This window comes from Desmodus rotundus, chromosome 2 (genome assembly GCF_022682495.2).
Source record: "Desmodus rotundus isolate HL8 chromosome 2, HLdesRot8A.1, whole genome shotgun sequence".
NCBI lineage: Eukaryota > Metazoa > Chordata > Mammalia > Chiroptera > Phyllostomidae > Desmodus > Desmodus rotundus.
In genome coordinates, this window is record NC_071388.1 from 22,913,226 (window position 1) to 22,926,192 (window position 12,967).

Consider the following 12,967-nt stretch of genomic DNA (forward strand, 5'->3'; position numbering starts at 1 on the left):
GGCTGCCCAGGGTCCAAGGACCACAGAAGGGCTTTGCTAAGTGGCCGGCCTTGGGCTGCATACTGTATCAGAATGGAGGATGAGGCCGACTTTTTCTTTTTCTTGCACTGACTTTCTTTAAATATCAGGCCACATATTTTCATTTCAGATTCTCACAGTCTCCCCCTTTGTTTGCCATGGTAACATTCACATTCAGTAGAGAATCTTGCCATTTTTATGCAGTGTTTAAGGGGGAAAAGAGTTTTCACCTAAAAAGTAAATTATAACTTTCCTCCTGGGGCCAGAACTTAATAAGATTCTGTACTCAGTTCAGTCAATAGTAATTTTGTGTGAGCCACATTTTGTATATTTGGAAGGATCTCAGAATCGTGGATTCTAGGCATGGAGGAGACTTCAAGAAATGCTTAGGTTCAGTTTTTGTCTAGTCTTGCCAGATAAGCTCTGCTTATCACCATTTTGCACATGAGACAATCATATTTCTGTACATTTCAGGCAGAGAAGAGCCAGTATTAAGTGGCAGAATGCTTCTTATCAAGGCATTTGCTAAGGGGTACAGTTCTCCAAATTTGGGGGTGGGTGAGTAACCATTGCCCAAGTGGTTCTTCCCAGAGTTGATTGCCCAGAGAAAAAGGGGATAATCTTAGCTCTGTGTGTGTGTGTGTGTGTGTGTGAGCAGGCCTAAAGGGAAATAGGAAGCCATCCAAGCTCAAGATTCATGGGGTGGGATGTCCTCATTTCTGTACTAATTGAGGGATCAGAGCCAGTGAGATTTCCTAGAAGCAGATGTGGACCGAAGTCAAGACTGTTAATAGAAACCAAAGTCCATCTGGATAGAGTGTCTGTCCAGGGGCTCTTTGAAGATTGGAGCCATTTTAGGAAATTCGGGCCTCCTGGCAAAGCAGACAGCTTCCCTTTGGTGGGAGTGGTGGGGATCTCTCTCGGGGACCCTGGCTGCCTGTGGTCACCAAGACTTTCACGTGCTCCACCCAGACATGTCTGAACCCAGGCTTCCTGGGGACCCTCCCACCCTGGTTCAGAGTCTCTGCCTTGGCTCTGGCTTGAACTGAGATGACCTCGAGTTCCCTGGCAAAAACACACCCCTTCTCATTTCAATGTGCCCGGCATGGGGCTCATCACTGCATCATTTGCCCCACTCCAGAGCAGGGCCCACCCCTGAAAGAGCCCTGGTTTTCTTTTTAAGGGACCTTCCTAGTTTCTAATAGCAAGTGGATTATTTCCTCAATACAAGCCCGGGTGCCTGTGACTTGGGAGAGTTTCTTCTTTCAGGTCATGAGATGAAAGAGGAAACTGTGGGGAAATCCCAAGTCCTTCGCTAGCCCGGTTCCTAAGGCAAGCCTTACCCTGAAATCATTAAGTGACTTTGGCAACCTTCTACCTGCAACAAATAAACTAGACACAGATGTGTAAAAATCAGATGCTTTTGTGGGTCGAAATACATGTTTTATGAGATCCTTTAACGGCAGCCAGTAATCATTTACTCATCTTTTACTGGACCCAAGGACAGTCCATTTCTGCTCAGAAGAAAGGCAACTTCCTATAAAACAGTCTTGGGTGGAATCCTTGGCAGGGAGAAGAAAGCGGTGAGATTATTCCTGGGCTTGGCTTCTAGGGATTGGTGATATCCTTGGAGATAATGCCCGTCAGGGTCACAGCAATGCCCGGCAGCTGACTCCCTCTCAGCCCAGAGAAGTCAAGGCTGCCCTACAGGTCTTCAGGTGCCTGGCCACTGGCTGCCTGCAGGAAGTCTGCGAGTGTTCGCACCAGAGCCCAGCTCTTGAAGCACTTGCGCCAGGCTGCCCCACGGCAATGTTTCTTTGGAGCAGATGCAGATACTTATCAAATCTGCTATGTGTGACCTTTTTAAAACAAAGGGCCAAGTTTCCTAACACTCCTGGTGACAGAGGAGTGATTCACCAAAGGCAAAGGGCATCTGTGTTATGTTAAAGGTCACTTTCCACCCTGGGTTCCAGGTCTTCTTGGGGGAGTCTGGGGGGCTGCAAACTTGTTCTCAGAAACCATGATCTCAGGGAGAACCTTCTTCCTCAGCCTGATCCTCTGAGGAGCTCAGTGATGTGGCCATCACTCCTAGAGTTTGAACTGTGGATTATTCATCAGAATCTTTGTGATGCCCTGAGTGGTCTGGAATGCTCCTGTCGAGAGCTACCATGTGTTTGCAACCAAGGGCTGATTCTTGCAAGGTGTTTATATATATACACATATGTATATATACACACACATATATATATACATGTATATATATTGCATATGTATGTGTCTATATACGTGTGTGTGTATATTTATATCATCTAATTCAAAACTCACAAGGATCCTGTGCTAATTTTATTAGAAAAAATTTCATATTCACCACACCTGGACCAGGCAGACTCAGCTGCAGATAAGAGACCAGACACCCCTGTTTAAACATCCATCAAGGAAGTTGCTATCTGAAACTCTAAAGTTGTTATTTGAAACTCTAGGCCTCCCAGTGGAAATGTGACACCTTGGGGCGCCTTGGGTGTGGCTGTCGTGGGGGAGCAACTACCCAGGAATGGGGAGCAGTGGAGAAATCCCAACCAGCTCTGCCAGCAGAAGCAGTTCTGTTTCTAGTTTCCCAAGAGAAGCTGAAATGTAGGTTTTGGTGGGGGATTTTTGTTGTTGTTTATGGGAAATCTTCTAGGTTTTTTTTTAAAGATTTTATTTATTTACTTTCAGAGAGAGGGAAGGTAATGAGAAATAGAGGGAGAGAAACATCGCCACCTCTTACACGTCTCCAACCAGGGATCTGGCCCACAACCCAGGTTTGTGCCCTGACCAGGAATTGAACCCGCAACCTTTGGGTTTGTAGGACAACACCCAACCCACTGAGCCACGCCAGTCAAGGCTCTAGTTTTCCATTTATTTTTATTGTATTTTTTTCCATTACCATTTATCCCCCTTATACCCTCTTCCACTCTACCCCGCTCCCAGAAATCTTCTAGTTTTAAATGTTAGTAATTGATTAAAAAAACAAAGAAAACAAAACTTATTTAATACACTGCAGGCAAAATAGCACAAGTCTATGGGCTGGTCTGCAACTTCTAGGTTAGGTTTTCCACTAGATATAAAAATTCACACAAAGGATAGAACAGGATCCCCCCCTTTTTTTCCCATGGAATGACTTTCTATTATCATGTATTAAAATTCCTTAAATTCAAAACAAACTTGTAAACGTATAAATACTTAGGTATTTTTGTCACTACATTTACTTTTTATGTTAACAGCACTCTCTGGTCAGGTGACAGCTTGCATAGGGATTTGAGATCCAGCATATTGTACTGTTGACCGCTCACAGGGGCCTGTGAGGGCAGCACTGTCCTTTCCGCCGGGGGCTCACAGGAAACAGGGGGCTGACACAGTCTCAGTGACTGACTCGAAGCCACATGACTGTGCACTGACAGCTTAAAACCCAACCAGGTTTCCCGACTCTGACTGTGCTTTTCACTCGGTAAGCTTTGATTTTCCGTTTCGCCCACCAATACCAACGCACCAGTTGGTATTCTTCACTCCAGGACAGATCATTTCTTTCAAGGGAGCTCTAGCCATTAACTAGAAAAGAAGTGGTCCACCTTCCTTTAAGGGGCCATTGAAGCAGAAGGTACTGGCTCTTAACCTGGGGATGGGGGACCGCAGAGTGAATGGGAGACAGGAAACTGCAGCCCTGTGATTATTAGCAACTCCGTGTGAAAAGGTGCATTGGGGCATATTACGGGAAGCGACCTGAAGCTTTCTCCAGGAGTGTCTGACTTTACTGGGGTGCGTCAGACCTGTGTGGTTTTGACTTCAGCCCTTGATCTTCACTGATCCTGAATCAAAACTTAGGCAGCCTTCCTAAATCTGCAACATGATTTCTCCCCAATGCCTTTGTTCTACCAGGAAGAACTTGGGCCATTTTGCACCAGGAATTAGTCACCACCATCTAAGTTGCTCTAATCCCTTCCTTCTCAAGTCCTCATCACCATGGACCAGTCTGCGCTCCCGCGGGACAGGCCTCCGCTGCGGTTCCAGCCTCACTGGGCCCTCAGACTCCAATTAGATCCTTCAGAAAAGGCCCAAAAAAGAAAGCCTTCTTTTCTGTGTAATGATGATGGCAAAACACTTTTGAATAAAATACAACCTTTTCATGAGGCAGTAATTACCTCATGCTAACAATTACATGTTAAGAATATGTAAAAAGAAGAATGAAGTAAGCAATTTCTGGGTAGTGCAAGAAGGTTGCCATAGCAGGCCCTTCTCACAAGGTCATTTATTTGCCTTTACAACTGTTTGTGGGAGACAGTGTGTTAAGGATTCTTGCAAAGGGGGAGTGCCAGGCAAGACAACATTGAGGGGAATCACAGCACAGGTGTGGAGTTGGGTGGCCTGGATTTGATATCCAGCCTTGCACCTGCTCATGCTGTGACTGAGGACAAGTCATCCCACCTCTCCAGGTCCTGAGCTCCTTATCCCTCAGACAGAAAGGCCTCTGGGGACAGGAAGGTCAGAAGGCAAAGGGAAAACATGAATAACATCTTACTGAGGACCCCCAGGTTGCCTGGTCCCACTCTCTCATTTGGTCCTTACAGTGGATTGGATCCTCTGGACCCGTGCCCAGGGCCGGACTCATTGTAGGTGGCAAGGCCAGAATCCAAAGCTTGGTCTGTCAGACTTAAAATTGAGCTCTTTCCATGACACAGTTAAGTGCTTCTCCAACTCTGTCAGTGAAACCAGCAAGAACAAAGACTGACTCCTAGGATGATTTTGCTCAGAGCTCACCTAACAAAGTACCACTCACTGTGTGGCTTACAGAACAGAAATGTATTGTCTCCCAGTTCTGGAGGCCGGAAGTCTGAGATCAAGGCATCAGCAGGGTTGGTTCCCTCTGAGGCAGTGGGGGAGAGTCTGTCCCAGCCTCTCCCAGCTCCCAGTGGTTTGCTGGCGATCCTTGGCATTCATGGCTAGTAGACACATCGCTCTCATCTCTGCCTACGTGATCACATGGCATTCTTGTTTTGTGCATGTCTGTGTCCAAGTATTCTCTTTTTACAAGTCCCACTCTACTCCACTATGGCTTCATCAAAACTAATTATGTCTGCAGTGACTCCATTTCCAAACAAGTTCACATCTGAGGTGCAAGGGTCAGTCAGGACTTGCACTTATTTGGGGGGAAACAGTCCGACCCATAGTGCCTCCCACTTCAGGAGTCTGAGGGGGTGGTTTCTGGTATCTGCTATAAACATAAGATGTTTTTTGAAGCCTTGTGCATTATCTTTAAAAGTCCTGCCAATTGAGCACTCAACTCCATGGGTACATCACTATTTAATATAAAAAAAAAACACTTCCCAAAAGTGTGTGAGCAAAATTAGAGATTCAGAAAGCAGCTCTGTGTTGATGCTAAGCACCCAGGACCCCAAGGCCAAGCCTCTGCCCACATGCCCTTGGAGGCTCTTCACACCCAGTGTGCAAGCCTCGAGATGCAGAGACACCCACAAGGAGGAAAAGTCATGTTTAACCTCAGCAAGCATGAAGGACATTGACTTAGGGCTGAACAAGAAGCCATGCAAATGGAATACACACAAAACACAGAGCAAGCCTCACCCAATCGGCAACGCACCGGACCGGTGTGGGTGCAGCACTTGCCGAGACCCCTGTAGGGACTGTGTGTCTCTTTTTCCTTCTCCCCTCTCTTTCCTTTTCAAAGGAAACCAGCATCATACAAGCACTGTTCATCCTATTTCCCCAACACAAAAGCTCTTAGAACATGCTTTTGAAGTGCAGGTGCCGTGGTGTTTGGGGACAGAGATGATGGTTGTGGTAGTAATAGGCTTTGTAACACGCTCATCAGATTCATATTTTTCTGTTACAGTAAATGTGCCTCAAGTAATAGAACTTACCAGTGACTCTAACCATGGCCATACTGTTCTTTTATTTCCCAGAAATAACATTTTCAAAAGTGACAAAGGACTCTCTGACAAAGGCCCAGCAATGGGAATGAGAATGACTCAAGTGGCAAAAAGGCCTTCTCAGTGTGGTTAGCTTATTGCACCCACTTGATTCGTGACAGGAAAGCAGGTGGGGCCCATGCGTCTCCCACCCTGAGGGCCTGCCACCGGCCCAGCAAGTCCCAGCCAGGGCCTGAGCCGGTGGCAGCCTCTGATGAGCAGGGCTTGGAAGGCAGGGCAGGCACCCTGCCGGCATGGAAAGAGAGATGGCTTTCTGCCTTCATCGCTTGAAAATGTGGAGGCCACAGCGTCCCTTCCTTTTCCCTGCCTCTCTATTAGGAAAAATACAAACTTGACAAAGGCATTCACTGTCTATCAAAGTGAGACTACAGTCAAGAAGACATCTCCTAAGAAAGGGCGTCCCATGGGGTCTGGCCAAGTGACAAGCCTGAGAACACATCTGACCCGGGGTTACTGCTCAGGGCCACCCTGAGGCTGCGGCTCCAGGAGAAATCCCTACTGACAGCTGGGTTCTCCAAGCTGCGCCTAGAATGCCAAAGGTCACTCCTGTGAGATTTGGTGTTAGTGAACGTGGGTGACCAGACCCTCGAGCCCAGCATGTGATGGCAGGGGAGAGCGGTCTACAGGGGAGGGAGAACCACAGCCTGCCGGGGGTGCTCGGCCCCTCCCGGGAGGGCATCTCCCCGGGGCTGCATGACTGCTCCCATCCCTGGGGATGTGAGCTTTCCTGAGAAGCAGGGCTGTTTCGTCAGGCTTTTCCACAGCCTGGAGAGAGTGTCTCATGCGTCCCTGACTCCCTCTGACCTGGTTTCTCATCTGCCTCAGCTATGGCATTTTCCCAGGCTTCCCGAGGGTGGAAGGCCATGCTGGGAAGGTGTCCCCTCGGGCGGGGCAGCCAGCACTCGGCGTCAGGACACTGACATTTACATGAAGCAGAAACTGGGAACGATTTCTAAAGACTGTGCACATCTTTCCGCTCATACTGGCCTCTCATAGCCCAGCCTCCCCTCTCTCTCCCTTCACCCCACAAGGGCCACTCCCTCCCTTGGCCACTGAGACAGACAGACGGAGCCAGACACCCAGCCAAGGCCTGGAGCCCACGGGCCTGGGGCCCTGCGTGCACTCTGGGGCACACTTCATGCTGCCCGCCCTGCCTTCCAAACCCTGCTTAGAGCCGTGCAGACATACACGTTTTAAAGCAATATTGTCACATTCTGGTTTGTAGCTTAGTTTCTGGTGAGTCCAGTTTGTATGACTTATGGCTCACAATGGTTTATTAATGTGCAGAAAAGAGAGAGAAATCTCATTCCTGGATACACAAAGTGGAGGAGCAGATCCCCAAACACAGTGTCCTCACAACACAGTGTCTAGGCCTGGGGACAACAGGCAGCCCTGCCCGGTGCCTCCGGCCACATGCCTCTCCCATGGGTTCGTTGGGTGCCCCTCCAAGTTTCCTGAGAACCAGTGGGTTCCTAAAACAACATGGGATCAAGCCATAGAAAACAGCACTGTCTGTTGGTGATGGCCGAGAAAAATGGCCCCTTATGGGGAAAGGGGCCAAGTGGTGAAGCACTATGCAGTTTAAGTGCATTTTGAGAGACTGTCCCCAGACAGGCTAAGACAGAACACCATGCTGGTAACAGGAAAAACAGCAGCAACAACAACAGCAATGGCATCTAGTGGGGCAGAGATGAGGGACGCTGACAAACATCCCACAACACACAGGGCAGCCCCCACTCTCCAAGTGACGCTGTTGAAAACCTTGCCTTTGGAGAATGACCCTCCTCCTCTCTCTCCAACTCACTTGCAGCTAAACCAGACGAGGCGCGTATGGGGGATTCGACAGGGCACGGTATTGACTGAGCACACACGCAAAGTCCCGGGCCAGTCCGTAGGCATCGTGCGAGGACTGGCGATCGATCGGCTCCAGCGATTTACTTCCCTGGCAATGGCATCAGATTCTTTTTTTTTTTTTTTGCTTTTTTATTTTTTAAAAAATGTTTATTGTTATTCAATTACAGTTGTCTGCATTTTCTCCCCATCCCTCCACCATCTGAAGTCTGTGGAGCATGACAAGCAAAGGGAGCCCAGTGGAAACCCAGCCCCCCCGAGAGTTTACAACATGAGATGGTCAGCAACGATGAAGCAGGGATATAAAGGTGAGGTGAACAAATAAGAAAGCTGCAACATAAGGCCATTCCAATTGTGCAAGTGGGAGCAGCAGATATTCTGAGGGGGGCGCGGGAGGATCGCGGGAGGATCGCGTCGTCACAGGTGAGTACGGTGGCATTAAAGGAATGTTAGAGGAGGCCTGGAGAGAGCGTCCATCTGCACCTCATTTATCCATACTTTCACTAAAATATGCGCTGCGTGCTTCCAGGCATGCAAAGATACGGAAGGCACCGTCCCCGGGTCCAAGCACTTACAGTCAAGTCAGACTGATAAGATTCATACACAAATAAGCAAACTACAAAAATGTCATTTTGAGAGGTACAGCAAGTACTTGTTACAGTGTTCAGTGAAAGGAATGATTGCCTGCGCGGGGTGGAACTTGCATTTTATCTGGACCTTGTGAGGGGAGCTGAGCTTGCCTAAAAGCCCCAGGCCATGTTACAGGCAAGAGGTGAGCTGTCGGCTAACAGGAATCTCAGTAAAGGGGGCTCTGGTCTAAGGCATTTGTCTTGGCTTGTCTTTTGGTCACTCAGCAAAACTTTCTGTGCTTCATTTTTTCTCTCCTTCCCCTTTCCAAGTAGTGAGACCAGACCTACTCTTATGAAGACCCATGGACTGTGTGCAGCCACTGTGGAAAACAGTGTGGAGGTTCCTCAAAAAATTAAAAATAGAACTACCTTATGATCCAGCAATTCTATTTCCGGGTATCTGAAGAAATCCAAATCAGTAGTTTGAAATGATCTATGTGCCCCTATGTTTATTGCAGCATTATTTACAATAGCCAAGGTATGGAAACAACCCAAGAGCCCATCCGTAGACAAGCGGGTAAGGAAGATGTGGTACCCGTATGCAATGGAATATTACTAGGCCATACAAAAGAGTGAAATGTTACCTTTTCCAACAACATGGATGGACATAGAAGGTACTATGTTAAGTGAAATAAGAAAGAGAAATACAAGGTCCATATGATTTCACATATATGTGGAATCTAAAGAACAAAATAAACAAAACAGAAACAGACCCAGAAATATAGAGAACAAGCTGACAATTGCCAGAGGGGAGGGGTTTGGGAGCACTGGGTGTAAAAGATTGGAAAAAGATTGAAAAGTACGAACTGGTAGTAACAGAATAGTCCCAGGGAGGTGAAGCACAGCACAGGGACTAGAGTTAATAATATTGTGACAACTATGTGTGGTGCCAGCTGGGCCCTGGGTTTAAGGGGGGGGGAGGATATTACTTCGTAAATAATATAAATGTCTAACCACTATGCTGTGCACCTGAAACTAATATAAAATAACACTGAATGTCGACTGGAGTTGAAAAAGAAAAAAAAGGTCCACAGATTATGTGAAGCTTCATGGCGAGATGATCGACATCGGTGAGTTCACGGGACAGGCCAGTGGCTGTCACTACAGGCCATCTAGCCTTGTCGTCTTCCGTGTGCCTCTGGCCTCACCCAGTAACAGCTACTCAGAAAACTAACCAGGCAAAAAGTCATGTGCTTTGAAGATGTGCTAATATTTTAACAGCCTAAACATTTACCAGGACAAAAATCTTCACCAGAGCTGCGAGCAAGCAGTCAGATGCACGGCCCCGTGAGCTTTCTCCCCTCCAGTGAACTCACAGAAAGGTCAGCGGCCGGACACAGAAAGAGGAGAAGGGTCCTGAATAAACACAGACAGTTTAATCAGCCATGAAGAAATCCAAGAGTTGACTGAAAGTGCTTTGTCAGGAAGAGAAGCGAGGCCCCTGCCCTCAGAGAAAGGCAGGGAAGGTTGGAGGTCACGTTAGCAGCACAGATCCGTTGCCGCTGACCACAGAAGAGGCACCGAGGGCCCGCCAGCCCGCCTGCCTGGTGGAGAGGCTCAAAAGCAGAAGGGCAGGGGCGGGTGGCGGGGGAGGCCGGCATTTGGGTATTTTCCAAAGGACCCGACAAATATTCCCTAGAAAGGAGATGAAAATTTAGTTCAATAAAAAGGAAAGACACTGTTTTTAGAACTACTGTAATTACCTAAGAGTTGCTTACTCCTTCAAACTTCTGTCAAGTCTGTCATTTCTGATTCCAGACTCCTCAGGGTATTTGAAAAACTGGTTTATTCAAATTACATCAATGTCCTTTACTTGCATCTAAAAAATCAAGGTCAATCTGTGTTGATATGCGAAAGGGAATTTAGATGAATGAGGGCTGACTCCCCGTCTCTGGCCCTGTAATTACTTTCTTTGTAAGCCTGAATACCCAATCAGATGGATGTCTTCTCAACACTTTTTGTCATATTATGGGATACCTTGAAACAAAGGAATCTGGAAACTCCAGCAACATCTGTGTCCAAATATATCCAAGCCTGTTTATGTTTTTAATTGAAAATCAAACCGTTTTAGATGAACTCATCCAGGGTATCATTGAAAGTGCTTATTTTTAGGTAACTCTTGAGAGCATTTTGCAAACCACTAAAGGAACTTGACATCATACTGTACCTTTAAAAGATATTTCTCAGCTGTTGCAATGAAATCAAGGGTAGCATTCAAAAAAGTCTGCAGCGTGAAAAGGTTTGCATAAGTAGTCTGATTCCACTAGAAACCTATTTCTTGTAGGATGGCTTTGCCATTCCCCATTGGTTGATGTAATATGGTTGGTTTGTTTTCATTCCAATTAAAGATGCAATTCATTAAAGAGTCTTTAACTTCATTCAGACAAAGCTTTCTATTAATGTTATCTAACATTTATGGGTTTCTAATTGGACATTCTCAGCAAGCCAGAGAACTCTACTTTCAAACTCTCTGATTTTGTAGGAAGCAACTCTCATTTCTACACAGAGACTTTCCTTTCTGTGGTCTGGCCTGGTACAGTGTTTATTCCTTCATGCTCAGTCTGGTACATTTTAGGCCCAGGCCTACGGGCTCGATGATTTGCATAGGGGTGATGTGTATAGGAGGGCAGTGGGCTGGTTTTTGTGAATCCTTGAGGATTAGAACAAATTTAAACCAATTGCATGGTCCCATCAGCTGGAGTTTCTGAAGAGGAAATGACTTTTCAAGAGGTGTGGGAATTATCAAGAAAATAATTTTCCCTTGAAATGATGTGTGGGCAGGATATCAAGAGGAAGTGGTGGTAACTTGAACATGAGGAAATGAGTTGCTATTTTCAAGGCTAGATGAACAGGAGACCAGTGCACATTTTTCCCATTTGTCTTTTCATTTAAAAAGTGGTGGAACTCAAGTGCACCTTGATTGTTCGGGATAATAAAGGTTCCATGGAGCACAAATAGAGCAACCATAGTATGGTGCCAGCTGGGTGCCGGAAATACCAGGGGAACACTGTGTAAAGTATGTGATTATCTAACCACTCTGTTGTACACTTGAGACTAATATAAAATAATATCGAATGTGAACTGTAATTGAAAAATAATTTTTAAAAAAATTTTAAAAAGTAAGAAAAACCACAATGGTGAGTAAAGTAAAGAAAAACAGGGATCATATGTTTCCCTGTTTATTAACATTCACATTGAGCTTTTAGTTTGGTTACCATGGTCGTGTGGTATCTGATGTCACAGGCCACACCACATAAAATCACAAGAGGCCACGACTGGCAGGAAGAGAGGCCTGGCCTTGTCTGATTAATACAAACAACCCAGTGTGCTGGATGCGAGCCTGGGTGTACCGGGCGCTCCCTGCCGCCTCACCTCTTCTCCTGCCTCCGTCTGCCCCCTAGTGGACTGCTACGGGAAAGCATGGGAGTCGGCCGGGGGTGGGGGGGTGGGGAAGGGAGGGGTGTCTTTGAAGGGACTGATTTGAGTGGGCCTCCCCTCGCCCTGTTCCTAGGCACTGTCTGTGGATTTCCTGGAGAATTAGGGCTTTGCCTGAGATGCTGTAGGGTCTACTGGGGATGAACACCTCCATTTCCTGTGTCATTTTTCTGGGGCCTTCGTCTACCTGCTTTCCCTGATTCCCAATTTTCAGGCACCTTCCCTTGTGTAGTTCCCTGCACAAGGCATACTTTTCCTGGAAAGGACAAATTATTCCTTCTTTGGGTCCTATAACTGTAGAGAACCAACAGAGTACTACGCTATGGAGCACATTTCCATATGGGAGTAGTCTTTTGCCTCCTGTATGTCCCTATACTGTCCACTTATTCACAGAAACCTACTAGATGCCAGATCCTGGAGAGGCAGAAGAAACAGTTCCACCTGGAGGAGCTCCCAGTCCAGAGAAGGGACAAATCATCCATCAGTTGCCATATGATGAGGTCCAGGGTGTTCAGAAGACATCAGCCAATGCTGTGCTGCAGGAACGAGCGCAATGCGGAAAGAGGCGGTTGGATTTGCTGTGGATTCCCGACACCACGAGGTTGGCTCAGCAGCTGTGACTCAGAAGACTAAACGAGGCTTGCACAGGCCGTCCTGACAGTACAGGCCTCTAGAATACCCTGGCTGTGCTGGGTATTTTCATCCCCGCCCAAGTCACAGTGATCTGGCTGCCCCAGCCTGTGCGCATGCTGCTCGGAGGGGGCAGCCAGACATCACTGCACGCTCCCTTTGATGACGCACTGCATGATTTTCCCAGTGTGGCACCCTCGGCTCCTGCCAACACTATGCTCTGCTTTGCTCATTTCACGCCTCCCTTAATTTCTCTGAAGCCCCCGCTTTCCACGTCGCTGATTCAGAGGGACGGAAGACCTAGAAAGAAAGAAAAAACAAGGAGTTATCTCAAATGACTCAGGAGCCCTCCTGGTCGCTGTGATTTGTGTACAGACTTGCACATTAAAAGCTGAGGGTAATAATGTTGTCATCTGTGTAGGA